The sequence below is a fragment of the Scyliorhinus torazame genome, chromosome 1 (genome assembly GCF_047496885.1).
Source record: "Scyliorhinus torazame isolate Kashiwa2021f chromosome 1, sScyTor2.1, whole genome shotgun sequence".
In the NCBI taxonomy this organism is placed as follows: domain Eukaryota; kingdom Metazoa; phylum Chordata; class Chondrichthyes; order Carcharhiniformes; family Scyliorhinidae; genus Scyliorhinus; species Scyliorhinus torazame.
The window spans coordinates 412921550-412939254 of NC_092707.1; positions in this window are offsets into that span (position 1 = coordinate 412921550).

Sequence of the window (17705 nt, forward strand, 5' to 3'; positions counted from 1 at the left end):
TCTCTGCTCCCCTTTTTGAACAACGGGACCATATTTGCTATCCTCCAGTCCTCTGGCACTATTCCTGTAGCTAATGATGATATAAAAATCAAAGCCAAAGGTCCAGCAATCTCTTCCCTGGCCTCCCAGAGAATCCTAGGATAAATCCCATCAGGCCCCGGGGACTTATCTATTTTCAGCCTGTCCAGAATTGCCAACACCTCTTCCCTACGTACCTCAATGCCATCTATTCTAATAGCCTGGGTCTCAGCATTCTCCTCCACAACATTATCTTTTTCCTGAGTGAATACTGACGAAAAGTATTCATTTGGTATCTCGCCTATCTCTTCAGACTCCACACACAACTTCCCATCCCTGTCCTTGACTGGTCCTACTCTTACCCTAGTCATTCGCCTATTCCTGACATACCTATAGAAAACTTTTGGGTTTTCCTTGATCCTACCTGTCAAATACTTCTCATGTCCCCTCCTTGCTCGTCTTAGCTCTCTCTTTAGATCATGCCTCGCTACCTTGTAACTATCCATCGCCCCAACCGAAACTTCACACCTCATCTTCACATAGGCCTCCTTCTTCCTCTTAACAAGAGATTCCGCTTCTTTGGTAAACCACGGTTCCCTCGCACTAAGCCTTCCTCCCTGCCTGACCGGTACGTACTTATCAAGAACACGCAGTAGCTGATCCTTGAACAAGCTCCACTTATCCAGTGTGCCCAACACTTGCAGTCTACTTCTCCAACCTATCCCCCCCAAGTCACGTCTAATGGCATCATAATTGCCCTTCCCCCAGCTATAACTCTTGCCCTGCGGTGTATACTTATCCCTTTCCATCACTAGCGTAAAGGTCACCGAATTGTGGTCACTGTCCCCAAAGTGCTCTCCTACCTCCAAATGCAACACCTGGCCAGGTTCATTACCCAAAACCAAATCCAGTGTGGCCTCGCCTCTTGTTGGCCTGTCAACATATTGTGTCAGGAAACCCTCCTGCACACACTGTTCAAAAAATGACCCATCTAATGTACTCGAACTATCTCTTTTCCAGTCAATATTTGGAAAGTTAAAGTCTCCCATAATAACTACCCTGTTACTTTCGCTCTTATCCAGGATCATCCTCGACATCCTTTCCTCTACATCCCTAGAACTATTTGGAGGCCTATAGAAAACTCCCAACAGGGTGACCTCTCCTTACCTGTTTCTAACCTCAGCCCATACTACCTCGGAAGATGAGTCCCCATCTAGCATCCTCTCCGCCACCGTAATACTGCTCTTGACTAGCAGCGCCACACCTCCCCTCTTTTGCCTCCTTCTCTGAGCTTACTAAAACACCTAAACCCCGGAACCTGCAACATCCATTCCTGTCCCTGCTCTATCCATGTCTCCGAAATGGCCACAACATCGAAGTCCCAGGTACCAACCCATGCTGCCAGTTCCCCTACCTTATTTCGTATACTCCTGGCATTGAAGTAGACACACTTCAAACAACCTACCTGCACACTGGCCCCCTCCTGCGACGTCAAATCTGTGCTCCTGACCTCTAAACTCTCATTCTCCCGTACCCTAAAACTACAATCCAGGTTCCCATGCCCTTGCTGCATTAGTTTAAACCCCCCCAGAGAGCACTAACAAATCCCCCCCCCAGGATATTTGTGCCCCTCAGGTTCAGATGTAGACCATCCTGTCTGTAGAGGTCCCACCTTCCCCAGAAAGAGCCCCAGTTATCCAGAAATCTGAATCCCTCCCGCCTGCACCATCCCTGTAGCCACGTGTTTAATTGCTCTCTCTCCCTATTCCTCATCTCATTATCACGTGGCACGGGCAACAACCCAGAGATAACAACTCTGTTTGTTCTCGTTCTGAGCTTCCATCCTTGCTCCCTGAAAGCCTGCCTGACATCCTTGTCCCCTTTCCTACCTATGTCGTTAGTGCCAATGTGGACCACGACTTCGGGCTGCTCCCCCTCCCCCTTAAGGACCCGGAAAACACGATCCGAGACATCACGTACCCTTGCACCTGGGAGGCAACATACCAAACGTGAGTCTCTCACGCTCCCACAAAATCTCCTATCTGTGCCCCTGACTATCGAGTCCCCAATTACTAATGCTCTGCTCCTCTCCCCCCTTCCCTTCTGAGCAACAGGGACAGACTCCGTGCCAGGGGCCCGTACCCCATGGCTTACCCCTGGTAAGTCCCCCCCCCACAAGTATCCAAAGCTGTGTACTTTTTTCTCAGGGGAACGACCGCAGGGGATCCCTGCACTGACGGCTTCTTCCCAGTCCCTCTTACAGTTATCCATCTATCTCCAATCTTTGGTGTAACTAATTCCCTGAAGCTGCTATCTATGACCCCCTCTGCCTCCCGAATGATCCAAAGTTCTTCCAACTCCAGCTCCAGTTCCCTAACTCGGTCTTGGAGGAGCTGGAGATGGCAGCACTTCCTGCAGGTAAAATCAGCAGGGACACTAACGGCATCCCTCACCTCAAACATCCTGCAGGAGGAACATTGCACTCCCTTCCCTGCCATCCCTCTAACTTTCAACCAAGATCTGACTAACAACTAAATTTTTTTTAAAAATAATAATAATAATCATACAATATGGTACTTACCTCACACCAGTGGGTTTTATTATTAGGTTAGAGGAGGAGACACTACACGTGTAGTGTCTCGGATTTCCTCTCCACCAGAATTTATTGGTGAGGGACTTCCCAGAAGTCCGCGGGTCGAACTTCCTGTTCCCGCCTTAAAAAATATAAAATTTAAAAACAATACAACAGCAGCAAAGAGGAACAGAAACGGGACCAGGTAAGTGTTTACTTAAATACTCACCCAGCAGCAGCCCCCGCACTCCACTCCCGCTGAAACTCCAAGAGATGCTCCTGTAAGGTAAGTTACTTGAAACTTAAATACTCACCCAGCAGCAGCCCCCGCTTCCCTGGGATGTTGGTGTCTTCCCTGGGATGTTGGTGTCACTGGCTGGGTCCAGCATTTATTCCCCGTCTATAGTTACTCTGGGACTTAGTGCCTCGCTCGGCCATTTCAGAGGGTGTTTCAGAGTCAACCACATTGCTGTGGGGCCTGGAGTCACATGCAGGCCAGACCGGGAAAAGGTGGCAGATTTCCTTCACGAATAAGTGAACCAGATGGATTTTCAAAATGATCAACAATGGTTTCATGGTGATCATTCGACACACACAAACATTCACAAACACACACACTCAGAAACACACACACACTCATACACACACACACACATAGAAACACATGTACACACACTCAGACAAACACACACACACACACACTCACAGAAACACACACACACACTCCCTCACAGGAACACACACTACAGAGAATAACACGTGCACATACGCTCACAGAAATACATAGCGACGCATATACTCAGGAAAACACACACACTCACAGAAGCACACACCACAGGGAAAAACACGTGCACAATACATTCCCCGCTGTTACCAGACTCCTAAATGACCCTCTTATGGACTGACCTCATTAACACTGCACCCTGTACGCTTCATCTGATGCCGGTGCTTATGTATTTCCATTGTATACCTTGTGTTGCCCTATTATATATTTTCTTTTATTCCCTTTTCTTCCCATGTACTGAATGATCTGTTGAGCTGCTTGCAGAAAAATACTTTGCACTTTACCTCGGTACACATGACATAAACAAATCCAATCCAATCACATCCCCCCAGAAATACACAGAGTGCCTCACAAACACTCAGAGACACACACACACTCATTCTCACTGTTACTAACTTTTGGTTGGTTCTTAATTTGGCTCAGACACAGCAGTAAATGTTGCTCGTTGTGTCTTTACTTAATTTGCTCTGTTTTATATCCTTTGCTCTCGAGTCGCCAGGTAACTTTATGATACCACCACGAGGTTCAGGTTCAAGTACTGATCAATAATTCAATACACCAGTTAGTAAGTTTCAAATCAAAACACATTTATTATACACAGTCAATCACTACTCATGCATAAACTCTATTTCCTAGACTATCTCTAACACTATAGGCCTATACTTAGCTTTGGAACTGGCCCACCAGGTCAGGGGAACAAATGGCCTTTTGTTCGATTCTGAGTCTGCAGGCTTCAAAGCTGGTATGGATTGGTAGCTAGGAGCGCCTATCTCGTAGCGTGTGTTGACTGGAGACTTACTTGGTTGGTGCGGCAGCTAGGCAGGTCACTGTCAAGGGTTGGTTCGAGCTGCTGAGTGACCCTGCCTAGAAGGACGAATTGAACTTGGGGACTCTATTTTATAGTCCCCAGGGGCTTCCTGTCCCTTTGGGCGGACCCCGTACCTGGTTCCAAGTGATTGGACTACGTAACAATCACTTGGATCGATTCCTCCAATACTGGAGCAGTTCCCTTATCGCTGGGCAGTCCCTAGGTGTCCGTTGGCCTTCCTTTGTCTTGGCTCCTGCTGGCGCCGAGGAGTCTGGCTTGACCTTGTTTATTCTAACTGTTTCCAATTGTTCCTGGGGATCGCTCATTAATATGCAGATGGCTGTTAGTTTCAGTGCTGTCTGGGTTTCTGTAACTTCTGATACACAGGAAACTTTGCACCTGCTTGTTGTGCCTGTGTTGACTGAATTACCCTGTAGTCTTTGCGGGTCACCATTTTAAAGTCGGGAAGTGGCCAACCCAGGTGGCTACACACCCTCCTTGTGATCCCCAATGCTAAGTGTGAAGGATCACATAACTGCGTCATCTTCACTCCCTGACCCAGCGAGCACTCTTCCATGGACTCTCCACTGACCATAACTATGTAAGAAAATTTTAACTGACAATTCTAAGTGGCACTATGTCACAACAGGGCATGCAGTACAACATAAAAAAAACGGTACCTCTAATTATCTTTCATAAACTACACTCACTTGAACATCCAATCATACTAACTTCCTAACAATACAAAAATAATAGCAGCATTCACATTTTCCTCTGGCTTGGAGGTCAAGCACAGAGTTGCACAATCTTTCTTTATTCACAAATGACGCAAACGAATGTCCTTTATTGTAGATCCAGGGGTTCGGGGGCCTGGTGAAAACCGAAAATAGGGGATCTTATTCTGTATACCGGGGTGTGAGAGCGGTAGGCTCTCCTTCGCCATTTTCTCATGCGGATAGTCTGCACGATGCTGCAGAATATCGCCAATGCTAAAAGGGATTCAATTACGTATGAAAGGGAGTACCATGTTATAAACCTATCACACCATGATGGTGTGTTGTTACTTGTCACTGGGCTCTGGGTGCTATGGGGAAGTGAATCATTGACGGCCGGTGGGGTTGGGGTCAGGGGGTTCGCGTCCGCATGTAATTGAATATACATTATAACGAAAAACACGTATGCCGTCTTCATTGTTCTCTTCTTTTCCTTTCTTCTCTTCCTTTTTGTCTCTTCTCTTTTTGTCTCCTCTTTTCCTGGAGCTTCTGGAATTCTGGGGATCAAGCATAGTCTCTGTTACCATCTTGTTTAATATCTTGTACGTTAGCATGTCTGTCTTTTCAGTGCCAATTTCCCTTTATAATTTGTCACCATGTGTGACTCCATCATTTTTTTTTTAAACCGAATATTTGGACGAGATATCTGAGAAAATACTGCCGTACTGCGAGCCGTCTCGCAGCCTGTGTGATTTACCACCCCAGTGTTTGAGGATGTAAATAGCATAGGGAAGCAATCCTAAGGGTTGCTAAACCAAACAAAAGAATTTTGAACGTAATCAAGCCAGAATGAGGTGCGTATGGGCCGCGGCGGGTAAGATTTGGATGGAATCCCCGGGTAGGACGGTGATCAATGCTGTATGTGCTCTACCCGAGAGTAGCTGACCAGAGGGGGGTCCTCAGGCAGGGCGGAGACCAATGCCATTTCTCCGCTGCCTGAGCAACCGGCAAGAACGGGTAAGAATGTGGGGGCTGTCTCTCGTGATTACCTTCGAATCAGGAGAGTAGTTATGATTGTTGTCTGCCGACAGACTAGTTCCGCTGAACTATTGTCTGGGACACACTTGTACCTTTACCAATTGTCTGTCAACAGACTTGTTCCTCTGAACTATTGTCTGGGACAAACTACACATAACGATAACATTAACGAACAAACATTGAACAAACATGCTGCAGATTCCATTAAAAAGGACACCGTTTCTCCCAAGCGGTTCCTTTTTAAAACATCATCTGGACACCTCAATTGTCAGTTGCGAACAGGGTCGCAAAGGGGTTCTCGTTTTGGGAGTCAGACTCAATGTCATTATCTTCTCCCGGATGCCATACTCCTGAATGGATGAGGGTTGCTAAAGCTGCGATGTGACTTAGGGTCCATCTCGTCATTTCGGGCGAGCCTGTACGAATTGTCACAGTGCCAAAAAGTGGTGTCTAATTCTGTGGGGACAGTCGTCTTCGTAGGGCGGTGGTCTTTGGTGAGGTTTGTTAAGGAATTTGATCAGGAATTTGATCAGGAAGGGATCACTCGAATCGTGTTCAGATTCACTGGGTGTGGGGTTAGTAGGGAGGCGTGCTGTGGCTATCGTCTGTGTCACAGTCACTGTCGCTGCTGCTGCAGTCTGTGGGCATTCCGGGGCGGAGTCTAGAGTTCGGGGGTGGAGTCGAGGTCGAGTCCGTGGATGGGGTGGACATGTTGGGGGAGGGTAGGGATACGTTGGTTGTGGGCAGGGCATGGTCTGCTGCGTCGAGCATGACGTGGTGTGCGTGGGTAGACTGCGAGCCATATGCCTTGAGCTGGTTAATATGAAACCACGCGGTCTTCCCGTTGGGGTACTTAATCTTATAAACAGAGTGGCTCACTTTGTCCGCAATGGAGTACGGACCCGAATACTTAGGTGACAGGAACGTGCCTGGGTTGTAAATGGAGAGCATGACCTGCTGTCCTACATCAAACTCAGTCGCAGGCACTGTCTTGTCGAAACATGCCTTGCTCTGTTTCTTCCTGGTGCCTAATCTTACTGCGGCTGCTGGCTGAGCCGTTTCTACATTTTCAACCAATTGTTTCACTGCGTTCTCGTGTGTGAGAGCCGTCACTTCGGGGCTGGTCAAGTCAAGTCCTAATAAAAATTCTGTGCCTTTCATGGGGCGTCCGGTCATGAGCGTGTGTGGGGTGTATCCTGTGGATGTCGAAACAGTGTTACGCAAAAACATTAGTGCAAAAGGGAGGACTGAATCCCAAGTGGTGCTGTTCTGTTGGACCATTTTCCTGAGTGTTGCTTTTCGGGTCCGATTCATTCGCTCCACGATACCACTTGACTGGGGGTTGTATGCGATGTGGAATTTTTGGGTAATGCCAAATATCGTGAGGACGTTCTTCATGACACGTCCCATAAAATGGGAACCTTGGTCGGATTCAATGCTGCGGGGGAGTCCCCATCTCGTAAAGATGTGGTGGGTTAACATCTTTGCGGTAGTCTTTGCCGTGTTTGTTCTAGATGGGAATGCTTCTACCCATTTTGTAAACGTGTCTATAATGACTAAGACATACTTGTAACCATTCCTGGAAGGGGGCAATGGTCCTATAAAATCAATCTGGAGGTTAGTCCAGGGGCCATTAACGGGGCGGGTGTGGCTAAGCTGAGCTTTCTTTGCATATCTGTCCGGGTTGTTTTGGGCACAGATAAGGCAATATTCCACATAGTGCGTGACGTCTTCCTTTAAATTCGGCCACCAACAGAGCTGCCTGAGGTGGGCTGTAGTGGGGTCAATTCCCTATTGCCCATGACTGTCATGGAACAAACAGATAAGCTGATTCCTGTCCTGTTCAGGAACCACATAAAGGATGTCTTTTAGGATCACACCGTGATGTGTGGTCAGTGCATTTTTAAACCTATCGTATGGGGCTGGAAATTTTCCTTTTAGAATCTCCCTGAGATTACCATCTTGCTTCTGGGCCTGCTCTAAATCTTCGATGTTGGTCTATGAGACCTGAACTGCATTCACTGGGGCTCTTTCGGGGCGGGGGGAGGGGGGGTCCAAAAATGGGGCTGAAGGGAGGGGTTTTCCGTCCGCGGAAACAAATCCTCTTGCTTTCCACAGGGGTAGGAATTCTGTGAGGCTGTTACAGACAGAGAGGCTGTCCGAGTACATGTCTGCTGGGCTGGGGAATGAATCTGGGTGATCTATGATGTACGCAATGGCTGCTAGTTCTGCCGCCCGCGCGCCTAAGTGTCCTGTTAGTTTTAACGAGATCTCTTCTAGGGCACATCCCTGCCCGTCCTCAACATAGATGCTGCATCCTGTAATGCGCTTCCCGTTTAATATGGTGGAAGAACCATCCACATATGCTCTCAAGGGTGCACACGTGTCTGTGTGCTGGGGGCTCTGGGGTGAACTACCTATCCTTTTGGGGGGGGGGTGGTTTCGCGATAAAGGGGCCTGTGTTGTGGTGCGGTGTGATGATTTCACATTCGTGGGGGGTGCCTGGGTACTGAAGGTTGCCGGCTAGGAAAGTGTGGGTTTTGGTAATTTTAACAGTGATGTCCCGTCCCTGCCAAAGAAGGGTCCATCTGGCTGCTCTGATCTGGCTTACTGTACCGTCCTTAAGTCGTCTGTCTAGTAAAAGTTGGGTGGGGGTGTGTTCCGTGAGAATTGTGATGGGATTTAGTCCGGTGATGTATGAAAAGTATTGCACTGCCCAGAAAGCTGCGAGCAGGTGCCTTTCACAGGTCAAAAATCCCTGCTCCACAGGATCTAAAACTCTGGAGGCATAAGCCACGGGTCTTAACTGTTTGTGCCGTTCCTGGAGGAGCACGGCCGAAAGGGTACGATCTGTGCTAGCTATCTCTTGCATATGGGGGAAAGCGGGTCTGGAACCTGTAGTACGGGGGCTGCAATGACTGTGGGCTTTAAAACATCTACAGCCTCCGTGTGCTCTGGAAGCCATTCCCAAGGGGCTCCTTTCTTTAGGAGTTCCGAGAGGGGTGCTGCTTTGGTGGTGAAACCGTCAATATGGTTTCGGCAGTAGCCAACCAGTCCTAAAAACGACCGGAGGGCTGAAACATTCTGGGGAAGGGGCAATTTGACAATCAAGTCAATTCTTTTATGCTCGATCTCGCGTTTACAATGCGTGATAATCGTTCCCAAATATACCACTTTGTTTTCCAAAATGTGGGCTTTTTGGGGGTTTACTTTGCATCCAATTTGCTGTTGGAGTTCCAGGAGTTCGGACAGAAGCTCGATGTGTTCTGCCTTGGTGTCTGTCTGCAGTAAGAGGTCGTCTACATACTGGACCAGACATTCGGGGCGAGAAAATTTTGATAAACCATTTGCCAGCTGTCGGTGGAAAATGGAGGGGGAGTTGTGGAATCCTTGTGGAAGGCATGTCCACGTGTACTGCTGACCTTTAAAAGTGAAGGCAAATTTGTATTGGCACGCTTTTGCCAATGGAATGGACCAGAATCCGTTACTGATGTCCAAAATCGTAAAATATCGTGAGTTGAGTCCCAGTTTGAGCATGGTCTCGGGACTTGTGGCTACCATGGGGGCTGCTGCGGGGGTGACTTTGTTGAGTTCCCGGTAATCGATGGTCAGTCGCCATGATCCATTGGGCTTTCTCACTGGCCAAATCGGGGCATTATTAGTAGAGGCTACCGATCTAAGTACGCACTGCTATAATAAGCTGTCAGTAACCTTTGAGATTTCTCCCTCTGCCTCTTGGAGAAATCTGGATTGCTTCTGGGGTCTAGGGTCAGGTCCTGTTATTTGAACCGGACCAGCCATCCTGCCACAGTCATGTTTATGGCTTGCAAATGCGGTCCTGTTCTTTTGGAGAACTGCCCTAACCTGTTTGTCTGTGCTAATCGTGGTCGGGTCAAACCAAAATTCGCCAACTGCGCTAATCTTGTTTGCATACTCACCTACTGTGAGCGTTGCGGGGGCTCTTGCTGACTTCATCATTTTCCAGACACATTGATTTACTGGGTCAAAGGACAGGTTGTGGGAGTCCATGAAATCAATGCCCAAAATGTGTTCTGCTGTGTGGGGCAGATCGACAAAAATTATGCGGTGTCTTGTAATATTGCCAATTTGAATGGGTACAGGGGCTGTGATGTGTCCCTGTTGTGAGTGGCCTGTGAAGCCGCTGAGGGTGATTGTGGCTGTAGTGGGCTACGTGTCTTTTTGGAACATTGTGGAGGAATTAATTGTGGTGCAGGACCCTCCTGTGTCCCAGAGAAGTTTGATGGGCTGTCCCCATATTTTCGCTGCAACTACTGGTCGGCCGGACCTAACCCAAAGGGTGTCACAGACCCAAGTGGGGAAGCCTGAACACCGTCAGTCAGTTCCGTTCATGCCTGTCTGGTCTGAACGGGTGCACACACTATGTATGGGCTTTGTCCTGTTCTTATTCAGAGTGCCTGCCTGCTGGGCTCTCTGTGGCTTTCGTGGGGCATTGCACTCTCGTGCAAAGTGACCTAATTGTCCACAGTTGTAACACTCCTGTTGTTTCTGTGGGGGGCTGTTCATGCCTTCGTTCACCCATGCGGGGTTCTGGTGCGCTTTAACTGCTTGAATATCTGCCTCTGCCTGCTGTTCTTCGGGTTTCCTAATTGCGGGTTTGTTGTGGACAGATTGCTCCCAGGGCGGGACAACCTTTTTAAAACACACTTTTCGTTGTGCGTTTCTTCTGAGGGGTCATAATTAGTACAAAGCTTTTAGTCCTGCCTCTGTGGCATGGGAGATAAGGGTGCGGGTCCATTTGGTCACGTTGTCTGGGGACAAATGGGCACGGTCTAAGTTTCCGAAAACGGCTGTAAAATGGATGCACAGGCGTCCAGCAAACGCTGTGGGGTGTTCTGTTTTCTTCTGCTGCACTTATTCAGGCCTTCTACTGGGTCACCTCTGTTATAGCCGATCTGGTCTAGGATTGCCGTGTGCATCTCTGCAAGGGTGCTTCCTCCTACACTCTGTGGGTCAGGAAGGGCTGCTACAACCGAAGGGTCTAAGCTTAAAACTGTGAGCTTCACTTGCTCACGCTCATCCAGGCCGTACATGGTCGCCTGCTGCTTCACTCTCGCAAAGAAGTGGTGGGGGTCTGAGGTGGGCAGGAATCGTGTGATCTTTTCGCACATGTCCCATAATTGGGTCACCGTTAAGGAGGTGGTGTAAAGGAATTCCGCGTCTCCTTCCGATGTGACTGTGCGGTGGGTGGTTACTGGATTCATGGGTGCCTGATCTATCTGTTGTGTGGGGGGTTGGGGTGCTTTTCTCTTGTGGGGCTTTCCTTGCGCACACGTTCCCTGAACATACCTATGCGCGGTTTTGTTTAATTCCTGCCAATCAGGGCCATCTTCCTCATCTAATTGGGATCCAAAGGTTCTCTGAAACCCATTTTGTACTGAAAGCAAAGTCTGCAGTTCCGCAATCTGCTTCCTGCATTTTGAATGACCCACTGAGCTTTGTCTGTGCTCCGTGGTGGCAGCATGGAGTGCTCTTGATGCTGCTTTTAAATCGCTGCACTGCCTTTGCAATGCCTCTTCCTGTTTCTCTGTCTCTTCTCTTACCAGGACTGCATGTTGCATGTCCTGATAGGCCTTTTCATATTGGGTTTGGAAGCTGCTCAGATGCACTAGACAAGACTGGTGTGCCCACTTGGCATCATCCACCTTTCCGTCCTTTGCTGCCAACTTCCTTCTTAATTCAATGTTCTCTCTCTCGATCTCACTAACATCGACCTTGCTCATTTTATGTCTCTCTTCTATCTCTTTGCAGAGCGTCCGAACGACCTCCTCTGTGCCTCGCAATTGTGCCAGACAGGACACGATTGCCATCGGCTTGCGAGCTTTCCCTACGCTCTTCTTATGGATTTCGCTCAGGTTCTCCCACCAAGTATATCCTATACTCCCGGGACCTGTTTCCTCATTATCACAGAATTCACTCCAAAGGGGCCATCCTTTCCCTTTGAGATATTTCCTGATCTCTTCTTCCCAAACGGGACATTGTCCTTCTCTGCTGCTGGTTGCTGCGACCACAAATTCTTGAGGGTTCATGAGGCGTTCCATTGCCTTCATTGCCATTTTTCCTATCTGAATGCTCTTTTAAAATTTGGAACGGGGGTACTAAGGCGGTGCTGTAAACACGGGTATGGCGTTCGCTACTTTCTGGAATACAAACTCCCGACAGTTTTTCGCAACAAAAATCTATCAATTTTACCTTATAGCCCTGTTAGTTACGCATGCATTAACACGCTTCCGAATTATGAGGATTGATCAGAACTGCTTGAACACTTGTGACTGTTTCTGTTCCCAATTGGATTCTTAATTCAAATTTTGGGTTCCCCCGGAGTGGTTAGGCCACCTCTAAGTCGGGTCCCGTCAGATGTCGCCACTAAATGTTGCTAACTTTTGGTTGGTTCTTAATTTGGCTCAGACACAGCAGTAAATGTTGCTCGTTGTGTCTTTACTTAATTTGCTCTGTTTTATAACCTTTGCTCTCGAGTCACCAGGTATCTTTATGATACCACCACGATGTACTAGTTCAAGTACTGATCAATAATTCAATACACCAGTTAGTAAGTTTCAAATCAAAACACATTTATTATACACAGTCAATCACTACTCATGCATAAACTCTACTTACTAGACTATCTCTAACACTATAGGCCTATACTTAGCTTTGGAACTGGCCCACCAGGTCAGGGGAACAAATGGCCTTTTGTTCGATTCTGAGTCTGCAGGCTTCAAAGCTGGTATGGACTGGTAGCTAGGAGCGCCTATCTCGTAGCGTGCGTTGACTGGAGACTTACTTGGTTGATGTAGCAGCTAGGCACGTCACTGTCAAGGGTTGGTTCGAGCTGCTGAGTGACCCTCAGGGAAGAGGGAGTGAGGGAAGAGGGAGTGAGGGAGGGTGGGTGGAGAATGGGAGAGAGTGGGGAGGGAGGGTGGAGGGAGGGAGGGGGAGAGTGAGGGAAGAGGGAGTGAGGGATGTGTGAGCTGATGGGGATCAGACTTGTTCCGTTCAGTAAACGTTGCTGCTCAGAATGTTCATCATATCTTCCAGCTCCCAGAACCGGCATTTCGCTCACTCTCCCCCTCCCTCCCTCCACCCTCACTCCCTCACTCTGTCACCCCTCTCTCACTCCCTCTTCCCTCACTCTCCCCCTCACTCCACTCTCCCTCCCTCACTCCCTCTTTCCTCACTCTCCCCCTCCCTCCGCCCTCCCTCCCTCACTCTCCCCCTCCCTCCCTCCACCCTCCCTCCCTCACTCTCCCCCTCCCTCCCTCCACCCTCCCTCCCTCCATCTGCCCCTCCCACACTCCCACCCTCATTCTCCCCTCCCACACTCCCTCCCTCACTCTCCCCTCCCACACTCCCTCCCTCACTCTACCCCTCCCACACTCCCTCCCTCACTCTGCCCCTCCCACACTCCCTCCCTCACTCTCCCCTTCCACACTCCCTCCCTCACTCTGCCCCTCCCACGCTCCCTCCCTCGCTCTCCCCTCCCACACTCACTCTGTCCCTCCCACACACCCTCCCTCACTTTCCCCTCCCACACTCCCTCCCTCACTCTGCCCATCCAACACTCCCTCCCTCACCCTGCCCTCCCACACTTCCTCCCTCACTCTGCCCTCCCTCACTCTCCCCTCCCACACTCCCTCCGTCACTCTCCCCATCCCACACTCCCTCCCTCACTCTGCCCATCCCACACTTCCTCCCTCACTCTCCCCTCCCACACTCCCTCCCTCATTCTCCCCATCCCTCACTGGTCCCCTCCCACATGCTACCCCTCCCTCACTGAATCCCTCCCACACTCCCTCTCAGACTCTGCCACTCCCACACTCTCCTCCTCCCTCACTCACCCCCTCCCTTCCTCACTCCTTCGCTCACTCTGCTCCTCCATCACTCTCCCCTCCAACACTCCCTCCCTCACTCTCCCCTCCCTCACTCTCCGCTTCCCTCACTGCCTCCCTCACGCTTCCCTCCCACACTCCCTCCCTCACTCTCTCCCTCACTCTCCCTCTCCCTCACTCGCCCCCTCTCTCCCTCCCTCACTCTCTCCCTCACTCTGTCCTTTCCTCACTCTCCCCTCCCTCACTCTCCCCCTCTCCCCCTCCCTCATTCTCTCCGTTCTCCCTCACTCTCTCCCTCCCTCACTCCCCCTCCTTCCTCACTTTCCCCCCCTCACTCTCTCCCACCCTCACTCTCCACCCTCCCTCACTCTCCCCCTCCCTCACTCTCCCCCTCTCTCCTTCCAACACTCCCTCCCTCTCTCCCTCCCTCACTCTCCCCCTCGCTCACTCTCTGCTTCCCTCACTGCCTCCCTCACTTTTCCCTCCCACACTCCCTCCCTCACACTCTCCCTCACTCTCCCCCCTCAATCTCCGCTTCCCTCACTGCCTCCCTCACTCTTCCCTCCCACACTCCCTCCATCACTCTCTCCCTCACTCTCCCCCTCCCTCACTCTCCCCCTCTCTCCCTCCCTCACTCTCTCCCTTCACCCTCACTCTCTCCCTCCCTCACTCCCCCTCCTTCCTCACTTCCCCCCCTCACTCTCTCCCACCCTCACTCTCCACACTCCCTCCCTCTCTTCCTCCCTCACTCTCCCCCTCGCTCACTCTCCGCTTCCCTCACTGCCTCCCTCACGCTTCCCTCCCACACTCCCTCCCTCACTCTCTCCCTCACTCTGTCCTTTCCTCACTCTCCCCCTCTCTCCCTCTCTCACTCCCTCACTCTCCCCCCTCCCTCACTCTCCCCCTCTCTCCCTCCCTCATTCTCTCCCTCACTATGTCCTTTCCTCACTCGCCCCATCCCTCACTGGCCCCCTCCCACACGCTACCCCTTCCTCACTCAATCCCTCCCACACTCCCTCTCACACTCTGCCACTCCCACACTCTCCCCCTCCCTCACTCTCTCTCTCCCTCAGTTTCCCCCTTCCTCACTCTCCCCTTCCACCCTCTCCCTCCCTTACTCTCTACCCTCACTCACTCTCTCCCTCCTCCCTCACTCTGTCCCCTCTCCCTCACTCTCCCCCTCCCTCCACCCTACCTCACTCTCCCCCTCCCTCCCTCCACCCTCTCACTCTCTCCCTCCCTCACTCTCCCCCTCCCTCCCTCTACCCTCCCTCACTCTCCCCCCTCCCTCCCTCCCTCCCCCCCCGGGCAGTCCATCGCAGTAGCCATGGGGGAGTTTTCACAGTGGCTCCGAGAGGGGCACCGAGCCCCTCGCCCTGGGTCTCCCTCCAGGTGCCCCTTCCCCCCCCCCGGAGTCAGACAGGGACCCTCGGGGACACAGAGGGAGGGGGGAGGGACTGTTCCACACAGAGGAGGGTGAGTGAGACCCGGAGATTGGAGATTGTTTCTCTGGATTTCAGCAAAGATCCCACACGACAGACTGACCACAAAAGTAAATGTCCCTGTGATCCCGGACAACAGTGAAAGTTCCAACAGGGACTCCCTCCCCCTCTGTGTTCCTGGCCGTTGAGCCGTTTTGCTTTGCCTTTGGCGATGTGTCATTGTTGTCATTTTGTTGTGTTTTGGGCTGAAAGGTAAAACCTGAACAAACATACTTTTAAAAAAGGAATTAGCAATGGAAGCAATTTTGCAGCCAGCGAATGGGCAGGGTCTGGAATGCAGACCCTTGGATGTGTGGGGGAGGCAGCTTCCAGGAAGCTTTGAAAGGGGAATGATTCCCGTTCTGGGAAAAGGAAGAATATTCCGGGTGGACGGGGAGGAGGTGGGGGAATGGGGGAGTTGCTGATTCGGAGGGACAGCACACACACACAATGGGCCAAATGGCCTCCTGTGTTGTCCCAATTCTGTGATTGCCCCTTCCCCAAACCCCTCCTCCACTCCATTTCTCTGTCCCAGTTGAAGATACTGTTTTCAGCCCCTCCTCTCCCGTCCAGGGATTAAAGGGCAAAGAGAAAAATGCCATTGCGGCGTTGGGGGAAATGTTGATGGTGTAGAATGTGCAGTGTAGCAGCAGAGGGCACTGATGTTCCATGTAGCTCATACTAACAGGCCTTAACCTGCCTGCACTCAGGGTTCCTGGCACCGGCTCACCCAAAACAACCCTGAACACAAGGTGGCTCAGTGAAATATTTCAGGGGGAATCCCATGTGGGGAGAGTGCGGGGGAGGGGTGGGGGGAGGGGGTACAGAGGGAAGGATTGGAGGGGGCTGCGGAGGGGGGTACGAGGGGAGCGGTGGAGGCGGGGAGAGAATATGGGGTAGGGGTGTGTGGGGGAGGGGTGGGGGAGGGGGGAGGAGATGAGGGAGGGGTGGGGAGAGTGGTATGGGGGCGGGTAGGGAGGGGGTGTGGGGGGTAGGGGCAGGTCAAGGAAAAGGGGGGAGGGGTGGATAATGGGAGGTCCGGGGTAGAGGGGTGGGTAAGGGGAGGTCTTGTGGGGAGGGGTGGGGTAAGGGGAGGTCCGGGGGGGAGGGGTTGGGTAAGGGGAAGTCCGGAGGAGTGGGTAAGGGAGGGGGTCGGGGGGAGCGGTGGGTAAGGGGAGGTCCGGGGGGAGGGAGGGGTGGTAAGGCGGGGTCCGGGGGGAGGGGTGGGTAAGGGGGGGGGGTAAGGGGAGGTACGTGGGAGGGGATGAGTAAGGGGAGGTACGGGGGGATGGTGGCTAAGCGGGGTCCGGGGGGGAGGGTGGGTAAGGGGGGTCCGGGGGGAGGGGTGGGTAAGGGGAGGTCCGGGGGGAGGAGTGGGTAAGGGGAGATCCGGGGGAGGGGTGGGGAGAGTGGTGTGGGGAGGGGTGCGGAGGGGTGTGGTGGGTAGGGGCAGGTCAAGGGAGGGGGAGGGTGGGTAAGGGGAGGTCCGGGGTGGAGGAGTGGGTAAGGGGGGTCCGGGGGGGAGGTGGGTAAGGGGAGGTCCGGGGGGGAGGGGGGATAAGGGGAGGTCCGCGGGGAGGGTGGGTAAGGGGGTGTCCGGGGTGGTGGGAGGGTAAGGGGGGGGTCCGGAGGGAGGGGTGGGTAAGGGGGGTCCGAGGGGAGGGGTGGGTAAGGGGGGGTCCGGTGGGAGGGGTGGGTAATGGGAGGTCCGGGGGTTGGGGTGGGTATGGGGGGGGAGGGGGGATAAGGGGAGGGCCGGGGGGGAGGGGTGGGTAAGGGGAAGACCGGAGGAGCGGGAATGTCAGCATGGTTCTGGATGTTGCTCACTGAGTGTTGACTCACTCCCTGACCACAGGCTCACTCTCCTCGAGCAGCCTGAGATTCGCTGGCAGTGAAATATCCTCACTGAGAAATGAAGACAGACTGTATAAAAACCAGGATATATAAATGGAGCGTATGCACCGGGGCATCCTGTGTGTGTTGGGCGAGCGATGATGAACATTGGGGATAAAGACGGTGATGACTGTCATAATGTACATCTACATATATAATGGAGTGCAGACAGGCAATGATTGACACACAGGATGACCAATAAGCACACAGAACAGAGCAGCCAATCACCAGACAGGACACGACCACTATAAAGCAGTTGTCCCGCTCTCTCGGGACCCAGCCTCTGAGACAGTCAGAGTTCGTGAGCTGGCCAGTGCAAATATGATGTGGCAGCTATTAAGTCTGGTTAGGCTAGTATCAGGTCTCCAGTCATGTCAGCATAGTGTCAACCCACAGTTTCATCGATTTCATAGAATTTGCAGTGCAGAAGGAGGCCATTCGGCCCATCGAGTCTGCACCGGCTCTTGGAAAGAGCACCCTACCCAAGGTCCACACCTCCACCCTATCCCTTTAACCCAGTAACCCCATCC